At 48.6% G+C, this 22,974-nt stretch overlaps 1 protein-coding gene across 1 annotated transcript in view; it reads left to right on the top strand.

The window, feature by feature from the left end:
• The window catches only part of LOC147121868 (potassium channel subfamily T member 2-like), a 257,850-nt gene that overhangs the window by 3,978 nt on the left and 230,898 nt on the right, over positions 1-22,974 (top strand). The gene's annotated exons all lie outside the window — the stretch shown is intronic.

The following is a 22,974-nucleotide window of genomic DNA, read 5'->3' as shown; positions in this document are numbered from 1 at the left end:
GAATGTGCCTGAACCTGATCATTAATTTTATGAATGAACTGAGCACATTCACAGAGTGAAATCGGAATCAAGCTTGCACTCATTTCATTGCCCATGCATTGACATATTGGGCTGGATATTCTGATCCCTACGGGTGTGGACGCATTGTGTCCACACCCATAGGGACATCGGAAATGCCCGTTTCAGACATGCGAAGCGCATGCGAATGCTCTTGACAGATCGGACGCCTGCCCTAGAGAAGGGCATCTGTGGGCGGATAGTTCTGCTTTCTGGAGAACCTCCGCCCACCGAAAACCCTTAGAAATCTTACGCTGTAGGAATTAACAAATTCCTACGAATAACTGAGATCGACACAGGAGAGCAATTAAACAGTTCTTTACTCAAAGGAGATGCCACAGGGACTCCTTGGGCAGCACTGTGGTTTGTGACGTGACGTCATCACGTTTGCCCGCGTTTTCCCGCGCTCTCAAAGGGGCCACGCCCGGTACATGCAAACTCTATATACAAAACAAAGTAATGCCTAACACAATGGTACAGGTTTAGGCTGGTGTTAGAACATTATTAAAGGGAATTATATACAGTTATCCAGAGTCATTCAGTGGTTCTGCCACATGCGCCCCCCCAGAATTTGCTTTAACGGACAAAGTCAAACGGTGAGGGGGTCTGACAAGCCTGTCAGAATGACTCCTGTACTCTCGAGGTGGAGGCTGCTGGGCGGCTGGCGGTTTGGCGGGCGGTCGCACTTGATCTGCCGTAACGACGATGGGTGGTCGACCCCGCCTCGGCGGTTGTGCTGTCTCGACGGGGCGGTCGAGGTCTAAATGTGCTGGCTTTAAGCGGTCGACCAAAATGTGGTCTGGTTTACCACCGACATCTACCGTGAAGGTTTTGTCCCCTGCTTCCAACACGCGGAAGGGACTGGTATATGGGGCCTTGAGCGGATCTCTATGTGCATCATGACGAATAAAACCGTATTCCGCCTTGTGAAGCTCCGTGGGAACGTGTGACCTCTGCGGCCCGTGGTGCGAAGTGGGCACCGGTGCAAAACACCTGGCCGCCTCTTGCTGACTAGCAAGCTGGGCAGACGTGGACCATGGCTCTGTCGATGTTGGTAGGAAGTCCCCTGGGACTCGCAGCGGCTGACCATAGACAAGCTCCGCTCATGAAGAGTGAAGGTCTTCTTTGGGGGCCGTGCGAAGGCCCAACAGGAGCCACGGTAGCTTGTCTGCCCATCCAGCGTCCTTGAGGTTGGCCCTCAGGGCGGCTTTCATTGAACGGTGGAAGCGTTCGCAGAGGCCATTCGCCTGTGGGTGGTAAGCTGTGGTGTGGTGTAATTTGACACCGAGTCCTTGGACCACTGCATTCCAGAGTTCGAAGGAGAACTGCGGTCCCCTGTCCAACTAAATATCTGCGGGCACTCCAAAACGGGCGATCCAGGAGGAAATGAACGCACTGGCCACGTCCGCCGAAGTAGTGGATGACAGGGGGACCGCCTCTGGCCATCTGGTGGTGCGGTCAACCATGGTTAGGATGTGTGAAAAACCATGGAAGGGTGGGAGTGGTCCTACCAGGTCCACGTTGACATGGTCAAAATGTCGCTCCGGAACTGTGAAGGCGGCCAACGGAGCTTTGATGTGGCGCTGTAAATTATCCTTTTGGCAGACCACGCAGGTGTTGGCCCAGTCGCGGACATCTTTGTGCATGCGATGCCATACAAATTTCGCTGACCTCAGTTTCTGAGAGGCCTTCATTCCAGGGTGTGACAACACATGTATGGCGTCGAACACTTTGCGGCGCCAGACGACCGGCACAACAGGGCGAGGATCCTGTACGGAGACGTCACACAACAGCGTGGTACCTGCCGAATGGAACTTGACGTCGGCCAACTGGAGGCCAGTGATGGCCGTTCGGTAAGCTTCGACTTCCGGGTCTGAGGCTTGGTCCGCTGCCATGAGGGCATAGTCGATGCCCAAATGAACCGCATTGACGATACGCGGGAGAGGCAATCTGCCACCAGGTTGTCCTTACCGGCCACGTGCCGTATATCCGTGGTGAATTTGGATATGTAGGTCAGTTGACGCTGCTGTCAGGCTGACCACGGTTCAGTGGTCTTGGACATGGCAAAGGTCAGCGGCTTATGGTCCACAAAGGCGGTGAAAGGGCGTCCTTCCAGAAGGAACTGAAAATGGCGGATGGCCAGAAAAAGGGCGAGCAACTCCCAGTCGAACGTGCTGTATGCTCTCTCGTTCTGCCGTAGTTGACGGCTGAAGAATGCCAATGGCTGCCACGTCCCGTTCACCCACTGCTGTTGCACGGCACCGACAGCATAGTCCGACATGTCGGTGGTGAGGGCGATGGTGGCTCCTGGCAGCAAGTGCGCCAGCATGGTGGCGTTGGCTAAGGCGCTTTTGGTGTCGGCGAACGCTCGGGCCATGTCCTCCGTCCAGTCTACCAGGTTCTTGCCAGTCTTGCCCTTGAGGGCCTCGTACAGGGGCTGCATGAGTAGTGCCGCCTTAGGCACGAAACGGTGGTAAAAGTTTACGATGCCTAAGAATTCCTGCAGGGCCTTTATGTTCAGCGGGCTTGGAAAAGATGTCACCGCCTCTACCTTCGAAGGTAAAGGAACCGCTCCCTCTGAGGTGATGCGATGCCCCAGGAAATCAATTTGGTGCAGGCCAAACTGACACTTGGCCGGGTTGATAATCAGGCCGTGTTGGCCGAGGCGTCGAAAAAGGGTGCGTAGGTGACAGGTATGTTCTTCCTTGGTAGGACTGGCAATTAGACTATCGTCCAGGTAGACGAAGAGGAACTTGAGGTCCCGCAGCACAGAGTCCATCAGGCATTGGAAAGCCTGGGCTGCGTTCTTTAACCCAAACGGCATCCGTAAAAACTCGAAGAGGCCGAATGTGGTGATGACTGCGGTCTTCTGGACGTCTTGTGGATGAACTGGGACCTGGCGGTAGCCCCGGACGAGGTCGACTTTTGAGAACACGGTGCTCCCTGCCAATTGGGCAGAGAAATCCTGGATATGGGGGATCGGGTACCGATCAGGAGTGGTGGCGTCGTTTAGCCGTCGATAGTCGCCGCATGGCCGCCATCCGCCGCCAGGCTTCGGGACGATATGGAGGGGCGAAGACCAGGGACTATTCGACCGGCGAATAATCCCTAACCTTTCCATGGTTGCGAACTCCGCCTTTGCGACCGCCAGCTTGCCAGGTTCCAGGCGCCGGGCCCGCGCGTAGACTGGGGGGCCGTTGGTGGTGATGTGGTGCTCCACACCATGTTTCGTGGCTGTGGAGGAGAACGTGGGTCTCGTCAGGTTGGGGAATTCGCTGAGCAGGCGAGTGAACTCATCAGGAGTCGGGAACGCACAGGAGACGGTGCGTGACGTAGTGTTACTGCGGTATCACGAAAGAGAATTAAAAGTTGCTGCGTTGATCAGCTGCCGGTTCCTAACGTCGACCAAGAGGCTGTTGGCGCACAGGAAATCCGCGCCGAGGAGGGGCTGGGAAACTTTGGCCATAACAAACTCCCAGTGAAAACGTTGCCCCCCGAGGCACAACTCCACTCGCCGTCTGCCGAAGGTCCGAATAGTTCCGCCATTGGCCGCTTCAAGGGCGGGGCCGTGATTCCCTGTCTGCACATCGAGGGTGGACGCGGGTAAAATGCTGCACTGCGCTCCGGTGTCGCACAGAAAACAACGACCGGAGAGAGTATCAGTGATGAACAGCAATTTTCCCGCATTGCCGACCGCCATCGCGGCCGCTGGGTGCCCGTTAGACCCGTTCCTCAGTGGTCGCAGTGTAAGTTGTTTTTTTGGGGGGGAAACTGCAGGGAGGGCGGCAACGCTTTGCCTTCGCGCCGAACTGCGCCTGGTAGAAACACAGCCCAGGAGGCTGATGAGCTGGGGCGGCGTCTGCGGGGGATGGGTGCCTCATGGCGGCGCAGTGCTGCCGAGTTACAGCGAAAATGTTGTCAGCCTCCGCAGCGAGTGTTGCGCAGTCTTCTATTTCAGATCTGGCCAGGGCAGCTTGCACCTGTTCAGGCAGTTGGCCGAGGAAAATCTCGCGGAAGACGAAACATTCCCGTTCTGAGCCCAGGAGTGTGAGCATTCGGCTCATCAACTCTGAAGGCTTGGAGTCCCCGAGCCCGGGCATAGCGAGTAATTGACGGGCGCGCTCCGATTTTGTGAGCCCGAAAACCTGCAGTAACTGTGCTTTGAGGGTTTCATACTTGCGCTCCGTTGGGGGGGTTTGCGAGGAGGCTGACGATCCGAGAGACGGTAGAGCTGTCGAGTGCGGAGACCACAGAAAGATATTTGGTCTGATCCGCATCGATGTTCCTCAGGGCGAACTGGGCCTCGACCTGAATAAACCACGAGGGCGCTTGCTGCTCCCAGAACTGCGGTAGCTTTAGTGAAACAGCGTTTTCTTCCATGCTGTGCTCTTCTTCTGTGAAAACGTTCACAAAAACGGGGTCACCAATGTAGGAATTAACGAATTCCTACGAATAACTGAGATCGACACAGGAGAGCAATTAAGCAGTTCTTTACTCAAAGGAGATGCCACAGGGACTCCTTGGGCAGCCCCGTGGTTTGCGACGTGACGTCATCGCGTTTGCCCGCGTTTTCCCGTGCTCTTAAAGGGGCCACACCCCGTACATGCAAACTCTATATACAAAACACAGTAATGCCTAACACAATGGCACAGGTTTAGGCTGGTGTTAGAACATCGTTAAAGGGAATTATATACAGTTATCCAGAGTCATTCAGTGGTTCTGCCACAATGCCTGGTAAAAGCGTAAGGCCTGCTTTTACCAGCATAAGATTTGAAAAAAAGTTTTAAAAAAAGTTTTCACTCATTTTTCATTTAAAAATACTTTAAAAAAGGTAAGTTTATTTTTAGCCCTGTAAAAAACTTCAATTATTTTTTGCAAAAAATTAAATTTTTGTTTAAAATATTTAATTTATTGTAATTTCAACTAATTTCAAAAATGTGATTAAAAAAAATTACTTAATGCTTTTAAGTGTTTTTGGGGTGATCTCCATTCATATATTTGACAGGTCTATCTGTCAAGTGTATGAAGGGAGATTCCCTTCTCCCATTGGCGAACCACATGCGCCTCTGGGATACGTGGGCCCTGCACATTTTGAGTTGGAGAGACTCAGGAGCGAAACTATACGCACCTCGGGAGCCCTCAGGTAAGTGCGTAGATTTTTTCCAGATTGGAGGCCTCCGCACGCGGGAAGCCTCCGATCGGAAAATACAGCCCATTAAAAATCGAGCTCTTGCACATTTTAAACTAGTCTAAAAGGCCAGCAGCCTGATCATATGCAGTCACAGTGCGGGGGAGATTCAGCAAGAGCGATCTCCACCTGATTTCCTGGCCTGATTCATCTATTTCATTTCAGCTTCACCAGCCATGGCAACAGTAAAGTTTACCCTATTGTTTCTTTCTATCTCACTTCTCTGTCTCTGCCTGTTTCTGTTTCTATCTCTGACCCGGAAATTGTGCTTCTGTTCTCTGTCGGCATAGAATCATACAGCACAAAAAGAGGCCATTCGGCCCATCGTGCCTGTGCCGATGAGCTATCGAATTAGTCACACTCCCCTGCTGTTCCCTGCAAACTTTTTCTTTTAAAGTATGTATCCAATTTCAAGTTTGATCATGTGACATTCTATCAAGTGACATTTGCTCAATGTTTGCAAATATTATTGCATTTACCTTAGTTGAGTGTCTCAGTACTCTAACCTTCCCAAGATAATTACATAGAACATTGAAAAAAAATGCTTCAAAAAATACATCATCGCCACTTCCCTTTTTCTACATAGAATTTACAGCATCGAAACAGGACATTCGGCCCAACCTGTCCATGCCGGTGTTTATGCTCCACATGAGCCTCCTCCGATCCCTCTTCATCTAACCCCATCAGCATAATCTATTATTTCTTTCTCCCTCTTGTTTATCTAGCTTACCCTCAAAAACATCTTTTCTTTGCAGTGTGGCTCTCTAACCTGGAGCTTGCTTTCTGACCGACCCTGTACAGTTGACATGTTGTTCATCTGTCCCACTGAGCCAGCCCCACACCGAGACCCCACTGACCCAGCCCCAAACCAAGACCCCACTGACCCAGCCCCACACCGAGACCCCACTGACCCAGCCCCAAACCAAGATCCCACTGATATAGCCCCAAACCGAGACCCCACTGACCCAGCCCCAAACCGAGATCCCACTGACCTAGCCCCAAACCAAGACCCCACTGACCCAGCCCCAAACCGAGACCCCCACTGACCCAGTCCCGCACCGACACCCCACTGACCCAGCCCCTCACTGCTATGGCATCTGCTTTCACCACTTTTTCAGGTAGTGCCTTCCAGATCTTAACAACCCTCTTAAAAAATTTCTCCTCATTCCCCCTCAAGTTCCTTGGCCAATTATTTTAAATCTGTGACCCCTGGTTACTGTTCCACTTGCCAAAGGAAATAGTTTCTCCCTATTTCCTGTATCAAAGCCCCTCATAATTTTGAATACCTCTATTGGATCTCCCTTTAATCTTCTCTGGTCTTGAAGGGGTAATTACAAGTCCTAGCCCTTTCGGGCTACCCCAGATCAGGCGTATTCCTCAGACGTTCACCTTCAACTTACGTTAGAGATAGCCGAATTCCATAAGACGCTTAAATGGGTCTAAAGGTTCAGGCTATCTCTCACTAAAGGAAAGGAACGGCTGAAGATGTTACCATCCTCCAGATAGTACTTTTAATAAGGTGAACTAGACTGTAACCTTCCAGATATTTATGAGGGTCCAGAATACCCCCCAGAACTCTACAACTCCTTACAAAACAGTGTACAGAAATTGGGTTCGCGAGTTTATACAGAATTACTCTTTGAGACATTTCTAAAATTATATAGTTTGATTTAAGAGCCGACATTCATTTAACAGTTGTTGAATCAGTCGCAACATTAACAATTCAAAATACAGATAGCTTACATTTATTATTTCTCAGAGATCTTTATTCTCAAATCTTTACTTTGTTACATTTCTACATTTGTTACTTACCTCTAAATCCAGATTATCCACCAAAATCAATGAATTTGATTACCCGAGACTCAAAGTTAAAGACCTACAGAGCTGCCTCTGAAGAGTTGAGAATGCTTGGCCTGTTCAGCGAGTTCTGACTTTCTGTTTGAAAAGCTCTTATTTTTATACCCTTTTGGCAGTGGTTTCTTCTTTGAAGTTCTCTGCTGATGTCAGCTAATTGTCTTTATTGAGACCTCTGTTGAATGCTTTCTATCTTACTGTCAATTCAACTGCTGCATACATAATTATGTCTCTACATTTAGGTGTTTCAAAAACCATCATAAAAACAATATGACAGTTATGGTTTCTGTTTGATGCCATTCTTACAAAATTCTTTCATTCAATTCTTAATATTGGCTTTACTGGTTTTTAGCAGACATTCTGGGGTTGATTTTAACTCAGCCGTCAGGCGGGCTTTGAGGCGTGTGGGGGGTTAAAATCGCAAAAACTGGGGGTTGGGACCCCCCCCCATTGCCTGGTTCCCAACCCCGAGCCATTTTAACCCAGGCGTGTCTGATGGTCCTGAATCAGTCCTGCCTCCAACAGGTGGGACTGGTCTTTAAGACCCTTAATCAGCAATAATTGGCCTTTATAATGCCATTTTAACAGGTCCTTGCATTTTTAACCCTTTTCCCACATAAAAAACACCTGGTGGGGATCACGCATGTGAAACCTGGCATGAGCACTATTGGCTTGCTGACTATCAGCTGCAGGTCAACCATTAAAGAGGAGATTTGATCAGTCATCATTTGCAGGTGGCAGGACTTTCTTGTTTCAGGCCTGGGGCAACTTTTACCAGGCTTAACCACACCTGTGGAAGGTTGGAGTCTCACACACATCTCCAGTGTGAACTCCTGGGAAACCCCTCTCGCCACCCTCACTCAGCGCTTCCTCAGCAGAGGCATATGCCAGAAGCATGGGAGCCATTTTTCTCCTTCCCTTCTTGGCATTAGAGGAGCTCGAGCACCAGCCGCGGCAGCAGCAGAACCAGGAACAACAGCAGCACCAGCAACAGCACCAGCAGCAGGAGCGACAGGCTGCTGCTCACCCACCTGAGGCAGCACAGGCCAGAAGGGGCCAGGGCATGGAAGCCCGTCGGTGCAGGAGATACCCCCCAAACAGGGTCTACAGACACAGGGTCAGCTACTTCAACATGACTGAGCAGCAGTGCCAAAGGCGGCTTCGACTTTCGCGACAGGTAGTGACTGACATCTGCGCAATGATACAGCAAGACCTGCTGCCCAGAGGACCAGGTGGACACGCCTTACCAGTGGCCATCAAAGTCACCACCGCACTAAACTTTTTTGCCTCAAGCTCATTCCAGGGATCATCAGCAGACATCAGCGGCATCTCCCAGTCGGCCGCACACACTTGCAACACGCAGGTAACCGATGCCCTCTTTGCCCTCGCGCACAATTACATCCATTTCACCAGGGATCACGCAAATGTGACGGCGCGAGCGGTTGGATTAGCTCATCTGGCAGACTTTCCAAGGGTGCAGGGCGTCATTGACTGCACACATGTGGCCCTTAGGGCACCCCATCACAATCCAGGTATTTTTGTCAACCGCAAGGGCTTCCACTCCCTTAACGTTCAGCTGGTGTGTGACCACGAGAAGGAGATTTTGCATGTTTGTGCCAAGTACCCTGTCAGTTGCCATGACTCCTTCATACTGCGCCAGTCTAGTGTGCCTCCGCTATTCAGGCCGCCAGACCAACTTCACGGATGGCTCCTTGGAGACGAGGGCTATCCCCTGAGGACTTGGCTAATGACGCCGTTGAGGAGGCCAGCCAACGAAGCTGAGGAGCGCTACAACTCCATATAAACATAGAAGATAGGAGCAGGAGTAGGCCATTCAGCCCCTCGAGCTTGCTCCGCCATTCAATGAGATCATGGCTGATCATCCAATTTCAGTACCCTGTCCCTGCTTTCTCCCCATATCCCTTGACCCTTTTAGCCTTAAGCAATATATCCAACTCCTTCTTGAATATATTTAATGAATTGGCCTCTACTGCCTTCTGTGGTATAGAATTCCACAGGTTCACCACTCTCTGGGTGAAGAAATTCCTCCTCATCTCTGCCCTAAATGGCTTACCCCTTATCCTTAGACTGTGACCCCTGGTTCTGGACTCCCTGACCATCAGGAACATCCTTCCTGCATCTAGTCTGTCTAGTCCTGTTAGAATTTTATAAGTTTCAATGAGATCCCCTCTCATTCTTCTAAACTCCAGCAAGTATAAGCCCAATCGACCCAATCTCTCCTCATACGTCATTCCTGCCATCCCAGGTATCAGCCTGGTGAATCTTCGCTGCACTCCCTCTATGGCAAGAACATCCTTCCTCAGATAAGGCAACCAAAACTGCACATAATACTCAAGATGTGGTCTCACCAAGGCCCTGTACAACTGCAGCAAGACATCCTTGTTCCTGTACTCAAACCCTCTCGCTACGAAGGCCAACTTACCATTTGCCTATTTAACCGCCTGCTGCATCTGCATGCTTACCTTCAGCGACTGGTGTACAAGGACACCCAGGTCTCATTGCACTTCCCCTTCTCCCAATCTATTGCCATTCAGATAATAACCTGCCTTCCTGTTTTTGACACCAAAGTGGATAACCTCGCATTTATCCACATTACATTGCATCTGCCATGCTTCTGCCCAATCACCCAACCTGTCCAAATCATACTGGAGTTTCTCGGCATCCTCCTCACAGCACACACGCCCACCCAGCTTTGTGTCGTCTGCAAACTTGGAGATATTACATCTAGTTCCCTTGTCTAGATCATTAATATATATTGTGAATAGCTGGGGTCCTAGCACCGATCCCTGCGGTACCCCACTAGTCACTGCCTGCCACTCAGAAAAAGACACGTTTATTCCAACTCTTTGCTTTCTGTCTGCCAACCAGTTCCCTATCCAAGTCAATACTGTTGTGTATGTACCTTTAAGAGAATAACTGGTCTCAGACTGCAGTACCGGCAGTGACCACCCCTGTATAAAAGGCGCTAGTAAGCCTCTGTAGTTTCAGTTTCCCGATTGACTCCTTTCAGTAAAGACTTGTTTTGTTCAACTCCTGCTGTCCGTGTCTCAATCATACATGGACATAATACTGGTGACGAGCAGATACGAACTTACCTACAGTCTGCACCACCTCCTGGGATCCATTCCTGCAGCGAAGTGAGCAGAGGTCGAGGCCAGAAGGAAGAAAGAAGCAGTAGAAACGGGCGTCGACCGTGGGCATCCGCCCCTGTGTTAGCGGAGTCGAAGATTGCTGGAGAAGCTGTCGAAAGCGGGGCCTGGTTCCTGTCGATGGTGCTTCAGCTAATCGGGCTGGTGGCAGGTAGTACACTGATCCTTCCTGGGCTGCGGCAGTCGCGAACTCGAGCGGGTTGCTTGCAACGGGGCCGAACAGCGTTGTCGGGAAGAGGAGAGAGAGAGGGTGCAGCACACAGGGCGTGGCTGGTGCTACAAAGCCGGGCTGCGCATAGACCCGAGAAGAGGGAGGCAAGAGTCCCACAGGGTTGTTCCACGACTGGAAAATAATTTTAAAAAAAATATTAAACACGCAGGAAACCGCGAGGAGCTGCAGGTTGCAACGGAAACTGCGGAAAGCAGCGCTAGCAACAGCGGGGAAGAAGGCAAAAGCGCGGGAGGCGCCATCTTAATCAGCGGGGAAGAAGGCAAAGCGCAGGAGGCGCCATTTTGTTAAATCGGGGAAGAAGGCAAAGCGCGGGAGGCGCCATTTTAGATTTTCAAGATGCCGAAGACTGGCTGTATCACTGCCTTTGATAATACAATAGAGGACTGGACCACGTATGTGGAAAGAGTCGAGATATATTGCGAGGCAAACGAAATAGCCGATGAGAAAAAGGCATCGGTATTGCTAAACTTAATGGGCGCTAGAACGTACGGCCTATTGCAGGACCTGATTACTCCAGCCAAACCGAAGGCGAAGAGTTTTAACGAAATTGTTGCTGTCCTACAGGAACACCTAAACCCTGCACCGCTGTTGATAGCCGAAAGATTTAAATTCCACAGGAGAACTCAGCACAAAGATGAGAGCAATGCTGAGTATCTTACGGAACTACGCAAGCTATCAAAGCACTGCCAGTTCGGAGCAGGACGGGCCGATACACTACGGGACAAATTTGTCTGTGGACTCCTGAGTGAAGGAACACAGAAGAAGTTACTCTCATAGAAAGAGCTGATGCTAGATAAGGCTTTCAGCGTGGCAGTACAGTATCATACGAAGCAGCAGCCAGGGGAGCTGCGGAAATTCAACAAAAGCCACAGGAATATGGCACCCACGAAATGACACGGGGATTTGCAAAATGTTATCGCTGCGGCAGAACTAACCATGACCAGAAGGACTGCTGGTCCAAGGACAAAATATGCAGGCAATGCGGAAAGATGGGACACATTGCACGAGTTTGCAGGTCTGGGAAGAAGACCAGCGACAACAAAAAGGCTACTAAGGAACCGTACAAGAAAGTACAAAAGATGACGGACAGTAGTTCCGAAGACCAGATGAGCGATAGTGAATCCGGGAACAGGAGACTAAGCTGTCTCAAACTTCACAATGTAATCGCAAAAGAGGATCACCGAACCATTTGGGTCACCCTCACGATAGCAGGGTCCCAAGTTAAAATGGAATTGGATACAGGATCAGCGCTAATCGTCATGAATCGACGAGACTACGAGCGGCTATTCTCACACATACCCTTGAGAGAGACATCCATCGTCTTGACGACATACATGGGGCAAAAAGTATACTCCAGAGGAAAAATAAGGGTGCCTGTCGAATACAACGGCAAGAAAATACGGAAATTGTATCTCTACATACTGCAAAATGGTGGACCACTGTTATTGGGACGTGAATGGATCAGGAAGATAAGCTTAGATTGGCACTCCATTCATGCAATGACGGTGGACGGTAAAAAAGATGAAGACGTCACTCCGGGACGATTGTCAACAATCTTAGCTAACGCCAAAGAGGTATTTCAACAAGAACTGGGCACTCTTAAAGGCGTAACCGCCTCGATAAAAATAGAAGAGAATGCAATTCCCAAGTTTTTCAAACCAAGACCGGTACCATATGCAATTCGCCCAGCCGTCGAGGCAGAGCTGGAGAATCTGGAGAAGGCAGTCGTGTTGTCTAAGGTCGACTCGAGCGAGTGGGCGACACCCATCGTTCCTGTCATGAAGAAAACGTTAAGCAATAAGTCTGAGGAGCCAAGGAAGGTTCGCATCTGTGGGGATTTCAAGGTGACGGTGAACCCAGTCCTTCACACAGTACAATATCCTCTTCCAAGGATAGAAGACATCTTCGCCTCACTGTCTGGAGGGAAGCATTTTACAAAAATTGACCTAGCACAAGCATATTTGCAGATGGAGGTTGAAGAATCCTCTAGGAAGTATCTCACGATAAACACTCACAAAGGTCTTTACCAGTATCATCGATTGGTATTCGGAGTAGCATCAGCTCTGGCGATATGGCAAAGAGCGATGGAACAAGTCCTGCAAGGGATTCCGGGGACTCAGTGTTACTTGGACGACATCCTTGTGACAGGTGAAGATGACAGTGAACACCTTAACAACCTGGAACAGGTGCTCACTAGACTACGGGAACATGGGCTACGAGCCAACCGCCCCAAGTGCGAGTTTTTTAAGAAACAGATATCGTATTGTGGCCACATGATTGATGAAGAGGGGTTACATAAGTCCCCTGACAAAATTGAAGCGGTTGTTAAGGCCCCAGCACCTGAAAATGTTTCGCAACTGAGGTCATTCCTCGGATTGGTGAATTACTACCATAAGTTTTTGCCGAATTTGTCGACAATCCTGCACCCACTGAACGCCCTGCTACAAACGGGAGTAGCATGGAAATGGAGCAATGACTGTAAGCGGGCCTTTCAGAAGAGTAAGGACTTAATCACTTCAAGAGAAGTATTGGCTCACTACAACCCAGCACTGCCGATCAGACTGGCGTGTGATGCGTCTCCCTACGGCATTGGGGCGCTCCTGTCACATAAATTCCTTGATGGTTTAGAGAGGCTGATAGCTTTTGCGTCACGCTCGTTAACTTCTGCCCAGTGTAACTACGCCCAGATTGACAGAGATGCCCTCAGCCTAGTGTGGGGGGTGAAGAAGTTCAATCACTACCTGCACGGTCAAAAATTTACTCTACTAACCGATCATCAACCTCTTGTCTCCATTTTCAACCCTCAGAAGGGCGTACCGATAATGACAGCGCAACGGCTGCAGAGGTGGTCCCTTTCCCTAGGGGCACACCAATATGACATCCAGTACAAAGGAACTAAACAGCATGGGAATGCTGATGGATTGTCATGCCTACCATTGCCGACGGTGGAAGAAGAAGACCTTGCAGTGGATCCAATGGAGTTATTCCACTCGACCATAGTCGAATGTCTCCCTGTGACGAATGCAAACATAGAAAAGGAAACACGGAATGACCCAACACTATCACGGGTCTATGATTTAACGGTGAAGGGATGGCCAGCACATGGCAAACCACTGCTGCCAGCATTCTCGCCGAGAAGAGAACAGCTGTCAGTGTGCAGAGGAACCTTGATGTGTGGATCCAGAGTAGTAATTCCACCTAAGTTGACGGATAGAGTACTCCATGATCTTCATGAGGGTCATCTGGGTGGGGTAAAAATGAAGAACTTAGCCAGAGCGTTTGTGTGGTGGCCGGGAATCGATAGAGAAATCGAAGAGATGACCAAGAGCTGTGCAGGATGCCAGAAGGTCCAAAACGCCCCACCACAAGCTCCTCTACATCCATGGGAGTGGCCCTCATCTCCATGGCAAAGGGTGCTCATTGATTTTGCTGGTCCCTTCATGGACTCGATGTTTTTAATTGCAGTGGATGCACATTCAAAGTGGCCAGAGGTAATAAAAATGTCCTCAACCACCACGGAAAAAACTATCACAGTTTTACGAACCATATTCGCCAGGAATGGGCTGCCTGAACAGATTTGCTCTGACAATGGACCACAGTTTGTGTCTGAAGAGTTCCGGAGGTTCTTAAAGAACAATGGTGTTAAGCATTACACATCTGCCCCATATCATCCAGCCACTAATGGATTGGCTGAGAGGCTTGTTCAAACATTCAAGACGGCTATCAAGGCAATGTGTAATGAAGATATACCCCTACAACACAAGGTGGACAACTTCTTGTTTGCCTACCGGAATGCGACACATGCGGTTACCAACCAAACTCCAGCCATGATGTACTTCAATCGAAGACTACGATGCCGCTTGGATTTGGTTAAGCCAAACGTCCGAAGAGATGTGGAGAACAGGCAGTTTCAGAATATGAATGAAAGGCCGACCAGGAGTTTTAAGATAGGTCAACCAGTTTTGGCCCGGGACTACCGCACTGAGAAATGGCAGCCAGGAACGATTTGTACACGGCAAGGACCTCTCATGTATACTGTGGACGTTGGAGAGAGCATTGTAAGACGCCATGCTGACCAGATTCTAGAGTCACTGGAAAACGTCAACTCCACACCACGATCTGATACACCTGGTAATGAAATTGACGTACCAATTGCAGCTACCGCAGAATCGGTGATATTGGAAGCAGATGAACCAAACAACGACATTGGTCCTGACTCAACCTTGCCAGAGGAACCTGATACCCCAAAGAGGCGTTATCCAGACAGAATCAGGAAGCCTCCTCAAAGACTGAACTTATAATTGCTTAAACTTAACCAATGTATCTAGCAACCGTAATTGTGATTGTAATTAGTTATCATTTAGTTGTTAAATGAATGTTATGTACTGTTTATCTAAAAGGGGAGGAATTGTTGTGTATGTACCTTTAAGAGAATAACTGGTCTCAGACTGCAGTACCGGCAGTGACCACCCCTGTATAAAAGGCGCTAGTAAGCCTCTGTAGTTTCAGTTTCCCGATTGACTCCTTTCAGTAAAGACTTGTTTTCTTCAACTCCTGCTGTCCGTGTCTCAATCATACACGGACACAATAAATACCTTGCCCCCAATCCCATGTGCCTTAACTTTACACGCTAATCTCTTATGCGGGACCTTATCGAAAGCCTTTTGAAAGTCCAAATACACCACATCCACTGGTTCTCCCTTATCTATTTTACCAGTTACATCCTCAAAAAATTCCAGCAGATTAGTCAAGCACGATTTACCTTTTGTAAATCCATGTTGACTTTGTCCGATCCTGTCACTGTTTTCCAAGTGCTCTGCTATTACATCTTTTATAATGGACTCTAGCATTTTCCCCACTGCCGATGTCAGGCTTACCGGTCTGTAATTCCCCATTTTATCTCTACCACCTTTTTTGAATAGTGGGGTAACATTAGCTACCCTCCAATCCATGGGTACTGTTCCAGATTCTATCGAATGTTGGAAGATGACCAGCAATGCATCTACTATTTCTAGGGCCACTTCCTTAAGTACCCTTGGATGTAGATTATCAGGCCCTGGGGATTTATCGGCCTTCAATCCCATCAATTTCCCTATCACCATTTCCCTACAAATACTGATTTCTTTCAGTTCCTCCCTTTCATCAGACCCTATGTTCCCCGACATCTCTGGGAGATTATTTGTGTCCTCCTTTGTGAAGACAGAACCAAAATATGTATTTAATTGGTCTGCCATTTCTTAGTTCTCCATTATAAATTCCCCTGATTCTGACTGTAATGGACCTACGCTTGACTTCACCAATCTTTTTCTCTTCACATATCGATAAAAACTTTTAGTCAGTTTTTATGTTCCCTGAAAGCTTACTCTCATACTCTATTTTTCCTCTCTTAATTAATCCCTTTGTCCTCCTTTGTTGAATCCTAAACTGCTCCCAATCCTCAGGTTTACTGCTTTTTCTGGCCAATTTATATGTCCTCTCCTTGGATCTTATGCTGTCCCTAATTTCCCTTGTTAGCCACTGTTGAGTCACCTTTTTTGTTTTATTTTTATACCAAACTGGGATGAACAAATTCTGTAGTTCATCCGTGCGGTCTTTGAATGTTTGCCATTGCCTAACCACTGTCGACCCTTTGAGTGACATTCCCCAATCAATCCTACCCAACTCGTGCCTCATACCAGCCACATTTCCACCAGATCCATAATCGAGCAAACCATCGGCTTGCTGAAGATGCACTTCAGATGCCTGGTTAGATCACGTGGAGCCCTACAGTACTCAGCAGCCACGGTCTCCAGAATCGTCATGGTTTGCTGTGCACTCCACAACATGACACAGCGTCGTGGCTTGCAGATTCCTGAGGACCAAGTGGCTCCTTACATACCTTGCTTAGATGATGATGATGAGGAGGAGGGCGAAAACGAGCTTCCTGCAGAGGCCCATCAACCAGCGGCAGCATTACGCGCGAACATTGCTGCCCGGGATGCAAAGAACGCACTCATCCTGGCCAGATTTGCTTAGCCTAGTAAATCAAACTCTTTTGCCTCGCAGCTTCTTACCTGAGCATCGACAATGGCCAAACCCTGCAGATTCCTAGCTATTTGACCAGCATTCTGACAACTGCAAGTAATCCTAAGCCCTCAATGTGAAAGCCCCATTCGCAAAATGACACACGCCAGAACTGCAACAGTTGCCATCAGAATTTTAATGCACAAGAACCAACTGATGGCATTTTTACAATATACACAACATTTCACCCAAGTGACTACCCTTGTGACTACTTGTGCTTTATTTTCCACTTACGCATGCTCCTACGTAGTGGTTCCCCTGTGTCTTCAGCAGATGTGGAGGCCCCTTACTCAGTTTCCTGCTGCTCCTGTCTCGACACCTTTGGCGGGCGTCCTCTGGGGTGGCGAGCCTGTGAGGGCTCGTCAGCAGTCTGCTGCTCCTGTGGCTGTGCAGGGGTTGAGACGTTTATCTCACTTGGGTGTGGACTCCGGCGGGGCTCTCACCGAGGGCTCTGCATTGGCATGGAAGTGTGAGCGCTTGGAGAGGAACCTCCACTTCCTTGAGGTCTGCCACCAACCTCCCTCTCATGGGTCAGGTCTCCCTCAATGCCTGCAAGTGGCTTGAGAGCACCTTGCTGCATATCAGGGGGGGCCATGGGGACCCATATCTGCAATGGCAGTCCTACTCAGAAGGACTTCCATGAAGGTCTGGTTTCTCTGTTCAATAGATGCCCATCGCTCCACAAGAGATGTCATTCTATTCTGAACACTCACCATGTTTTCCATACCCTGGTGACTAACCTCCCCCATGGCCGTAGCCCTCCTCTCCTCTACCGTAGCCAGCCTTACCATGGAGGCAGCAATCATTTCCACGTAGGTAGCCATCCTTTCCATGTTGATGGGTTCATGCGCCAATGACTCCACGAAGGCTCTGCTCATGTTCGCTATGGACTCCTCCATTCGCTCCACACTCGCAGCGACCCTAGAGGCAAAACCTGCCAGAGACTCCTGCATCTGTGCCTGGAGTTCCATCACCTCTGATCTTACGGATGGACCCAGAGGCAGAGGGTCGACATGCAGCTGAGCCGAGCTAGCAGGGTCCTGCGCCTTCCGACGAGGACTCTCCACTGCTGTCCCTGTCTCCACAATCTGCTGATGCTCACTTGTGAGCTGTGATACACCAGGTGACAACTCTACTCTATGTCCTGAAGGTCCCCCCAAGGTATGAGTGTCTGCGCTGGTGCTGGGTGCACTTATTTCTGCTGACGCTGCGCCCTCAGGGGTTGCAGATTCCTCTGAGGAGTCTGGAATCTCAGGCTTTTCCTCCTGCACAGTGGGGACGGGGGCTCTCGATGGTCCTGTGGGGGAGTCAAGGAAAAATTAGAGATGTGATGCCAAGGTTACATGCACATTGTATTTTGCAGATGATCATAAGTCCATATGATGTAGCTTCAGAATCATTATCAGCAACTCATGCAATGTCAATGAGAGTGATGGAAAACTATTCTGTCACCAGCTTGTGGGGATGCACCTGTCTGTCCTTCCCCAACTTCCGCATCTGTATCAGCCCCGACAATCTCCAGGACGGCTCCCTCCCAGGCGGTGAGCTGGGCTAATGAGGGTGGCCCTCCTCCTGTCCTGGCTCGCTCTCTCCTGTTGTGAGCTCTCTTCTCCTGCAATGAGGGAGACAAGTGGAGGTTGAGTGAGAATGAAGGAGTGAGTGTAGAGATTGCATAGCATAGATACTTAGAAGGAGACAAAGATTGAGTGAGGTTGCAAGACCAAGGGCCCTCCCTGTGTGTTGTCAGTTGTGTTCAAAGCATCAGAGTGAGAGGGAGTGTGAGGGCTGCATGGTGGCATAGTTATGTGAATGTGAGCATAGAGAGAGAGGGAATGGGTAAGGGTGCATGGATGTGAGTGTCAAGTGGGATGTGGAGGAAGAGATTGCTGAAGCTGAGTGCTGGTGAGGAAAGGCAATGGGGATCAGATTGAGGGACAAACAGGGGGCTATAGGGGGGAGGAGCTAAACACGATTAAAATCACTGAGGAAATGGTGCTCGGTAAGATAATGGGACTTAAGGCGGATAAATCCCCTGGACCTGATGGCTTACATCCTAGGGTCTTGAGAGAAGTAGCGGTAGGGATTGCGGAAGCATTGGTGGTAATTTTCCAAAACTCCCTGGATTCAGGATAGGTCCCAGCAGATTGTAAAACTGCTAATGTAATGCCCTTATTTAAAAAGGGAGGTAGACAAAAGGCTGGAAACTATAGACCAGTTAGCCTAACATCTGTGGTTGGTAAAATGTTGGAGTCCATTATTAAATAAGCAGTAACAGGACATTTGGATAAGCATAATTTAATCGGACAGAGTCAGCATGGTTTTATGAAGGGGAAGTCATGTTTGACAAATTTGCTCGAATTCTTTGAGGACGTAACAAACAGGGTGGATAAAGGGGAACCAGTGGATGTGGTGTATTTGGACTTCCAAAAGGCATTTGACAAGGTGCCACACAAAAGATTACTGCACAAGATAAAAAATCACGGGATTGGGGGTAATATACTGGCATGGGTGGAAGATTGGCTATCTAACAGAAAACAGAGTTGGGATAAATGGTTCATTCTTGGGTTGGCAATCAGTAACTAATGGTGTTCTGCAGGGGTCAGTGCTGGGACCCCAACTCTTTACAATCTATATTAACGATTTGGAGGAGGGGACCAAGTGCAACGTATCCAAGTTTGCCAACGATACAAAGATGGGAGGGAAAGCAGTGAGTGAGGAGGTCATAAATAACCTGTAAAAGGACATAGACAGGCTAAGTGAGTGGGCAGAAATTTGGCAGATGGAATATAATGTTGGAAAGTGTGAGGTTATGCACTTTGGCAGAAAAAATCAAAGAGCAAGTTATTATCTAAATGGAAAGAAACTGCAAAGTGCTACAGTACAAAGGGATCTGGGGGTCCTGGTGCATGAAACACAGAAGGTTAGTATGCAGGTACAGCAGGTGATCAGGAAGGCCAATGGAATCTTGGCTTTTATTACAAGGGTGATGGAGTATAAAAGCAGGGAAGTCTTGCTTCAGTTATACAGGGTACTGGTGAGGCCACACTTGGAATACTGCGAACAGTTTTGGTTTCCATATTTAAGAAAAGATATACTTGCTCTCGAGGCAGTTCAGAGAAGGTTCACTCGGTTGATTCCGGAGATGAGGGGGTTGACTTATGAGGAAAGGTTGAGTACGTTGGGCCTCTACTCATTGGAATTCAGAAGAATGAGAGGCGATCTTATCGAAACATATAAGATTGTGAGGGGGCTTGATCGGGTGGATGCGGGGAGGATGTTTCCACTGATGGGTGAGACTAGAACTAGGGGGCATAATCTTAGAATAAGGGGCTGCTGTTTCAAAACTGAGATGAGGAGAAACTTCTTTACTCAGAGGGTAGTAAATCTATGGAATTTGCTACCTCAGAGAGCTGTGGAAGCTGCGACATTAAATAAATTTAAAACGGAGATAGACAGTTTCCTAGCTGATAAGGGAATTAAGGGTTATGGGGAGCGGGCAGGAATGTGGACATGAGTCTAGGTTCGGATCAGCCATGGTCCTATTGAATGGCGGAGCAGGCCTGAGGGGCCGCATGGCCTACTCCTGCTCCTACTTCTTATGTTCTTATGATGCAAACTTCATACTTACTTTTCCAGTGCAATGAAGGTCATGGAATCTTTTCCTGCACTGCATCCAGGTGCGCCGTGTGAGCCCCAAGGAGTTGACTTCCCCAGCCACATGTAGCCACACAGCCTTGGTCTGACTGGGAGGCCTCTTCCTCCCTGAAGAAGGGAACAAGACTTCCCTGTGGGCCCTAGCCCCATCCAACAATTCCTGCAGTGATGCCTCATCAAATTTAGGCGCAGCTCCTGCCCTCCCGCTGGCCATTGTTCCTGCAGGCTCCTGTGCCATCATAAGGGGAAAGCTTTGAAGCCTGCAGAGGAAGCAAGGCTTGCTGTGGATCTTAAATGCAGCAGCAATGATGACGTCATATTCCGCGACTTTCTGACTGGAAATACTCATTTGCCAAGGGTTCCCACATGTTGGAAATCAATTGGCCAATTGAGTTAAAATTGCATCAATCTCACACACCCATTTAGATTCGTGTGGGAAACACCAAATTCAGGGAACCCGACAATTCTCCGCACCTGAGTTAAAATCGATCCCTGTGACTCCGTGCTGCTCCAAGTTCAATACAAACACAGTGGGCTCGATTTTCAGTGTGCCGTGGAGTCGGGATTGGAGGCGTGCGGGGGGTTAAATTCCCGAAATCGGGGGTCCCGACACCATCCCGCCTCCAACCCGCCTCCATGCCAGTTTCAAAGGAGGCCGGTACCCACCCCGCACTGGGACCCGCCTCCCCGAGGCGGGAAGGGATTAGTGCCAATTAACTGCCTGTTAACAGGTAGTTAACAGGCAGTTTTTAGCCTAATCCCTATTTTGAAGCTTGAACTGTGGGATTCCCGACAGCTCCAAACCACGCCAAGTTGGAGGAGTCGGGCCGTTGGGTTGAAGTGCTTGGAGGAGTTGAGATGTCGGTGTTCAGATGAGTGATGTGTGCATGAGTGCAAAGGTAAGTGTGTTTGGTGTGACTAAAGTGATTAAAGAAGTGTAAATGACCTTTTCTTACCTTTTCAGCCTTCCTTTAGGTTCGGGGAGTCCCTCATCTCACTGGCACAGAAAGCAGAATGGCTGTGATCTGTCAAAAGTGACAGCCTGCAGCTTTCTGTGCAGGAGAGATTTCTAACTGAGTCTGTGGAGAAGGACTCATGTTAGAAGTAAGACTGTCAGTGTTTGACAGCTTCAAACAGCTGTGAAACACTGATATTTCATCTGTCAAAACGTCTTGACAGATGAAATTTCAGCCTGTGACGTCACCTGTTGCCGGGTGACCCTTAATTGGCCTGCTGAGCCCGCCCAGCGGGCTCAACAAGGTCAACCAAGTTAAAATCACGTGGATTGGCTGCATCTCGATGGAGGCGGGACTACAACCCCGAAAGTTGTAGTCCCGCCTCCAACCCAACTCCTGAATAAACATCCAGCCCAATGTAATTGCTTGGTGTATCTATTGAAGTCATATCTTCAAAGTGTTCTTGTTGGTATCATGTCTAAATTAAAGACACTTCAACTAGGGTGGTTCATGCATTTCTAGCTATCTCAATTGGTTGCCTATTTAATTGGTTTCCTGTCTTCCAAGTTTAACATAAAAACTATTTGACCAGCAGGTGTTTCTTTTACTTGATGTCATCTTTTCAAAGGCACATGGTTCTTTTAATGTTTGTGTTTCTGCTTTATGTGTTAGTTCTTAACACTTTAAACTGGGCATTTTCATTGTGTTCCCTCCAAACTCTAGACATTTCGGAAGCGCCAAACTGCCATTTCAATAGAGTCATTGTTTTAGTATATTTAACTAATTCCCATTTCAAAGCTTGTTTGTTTTTTTACGACTTTGTTTAACAACTGATCTTTATCTCAGAAGCCTGTTCTCTGTTTACAGCCTGTGTCTCCAAGGCTTTAGATTTTTAAACCCAGTGACGTAAGAAAACTACTAGGCACTTGGTCTAAGATATTAAACAAAGCTTTAATCAACTGTTTTTCAACATGGAGATCTAGTTGCATCCTTCACTAGTTCCTGTTCAAGAATGTCCTGAGCAAGCTGGGCCCGTCCCCGAGTATTTATACTCTCCCTGGACAGTGCCACCAGCAGGCCACCCAGTATCATTTCATAAGTCAAGGGGAGCACGGTGGCATAGTGGTTAGCACTGTTGCCTCACAGCGCCAGGGACCCGGGTTCGAATCCGGCCTCAGGTGACTGTCTGTGTGGAGTTTGCACATCCTCCCCGTGTTTGCATGGGTTTTCTCCGGGTGCTCCGGTTTCCTCCCACAGTCCAAAGATGTGCAGGTTAGGTTGATTGGCTATGATAAATTGACCCTTAGTGTTAGGGGGATTAAATACGTGGGGTTACGGGGATAGGGTGGGATATGTGTTGGTGTAGGGGTTACGGGGATCGGGTGGGATATGTGTCGGTGCAGGCTCGATGGGCCGAAATGGCCTCTATCTGCACTGTGGGGCTTCTGTGATTCTGTGATTTCCACATGAATGACAAGATTCATGTCACCCAGTATATCATGTATTAATAATATCAGTATTCTGTTCATATTATGGTGTACCTTTCTGAAATATGGTATATTCCCTCACAGCCTAAGGTGAAAAATCCCATCTCTCCACATAACTGAAGTCACTCATACAGTCATAATACAGATGAATTTTTTTATTAGATGCACAATTTGAACAGATATGTTTTGGAATCGTGTTATAGAGACACTTATTGCGTTTGCCAGAATGTGAGTGGCCAAGAACAAAATCTATGGAAAATACCCATGTCCAGTAGAAAATTTGCATATGCTACAGAGAGGTACTTTGTTGCAA

This window comes from Somniosus microcephalus, chromosome 3, assembly GCF_052327205.1.
Source record: "Somniosus microcephalus isolate GS21.2 chromosome 3, FLI_Smic_1.0, whole genome shotgun sequence".
Taxonomy (NCBI): domain Eukaryota; kingdom Metazoa; phylum Chordata; class Chondrichthyes; order Squaliformes; family Somniosidae; genus Somniosus; species Somniosus microcephalus.
Note: the sequence above shows the minus strand (reverse complement) of the source record. Positions and strands in the feature narration are given on the sequence as shown.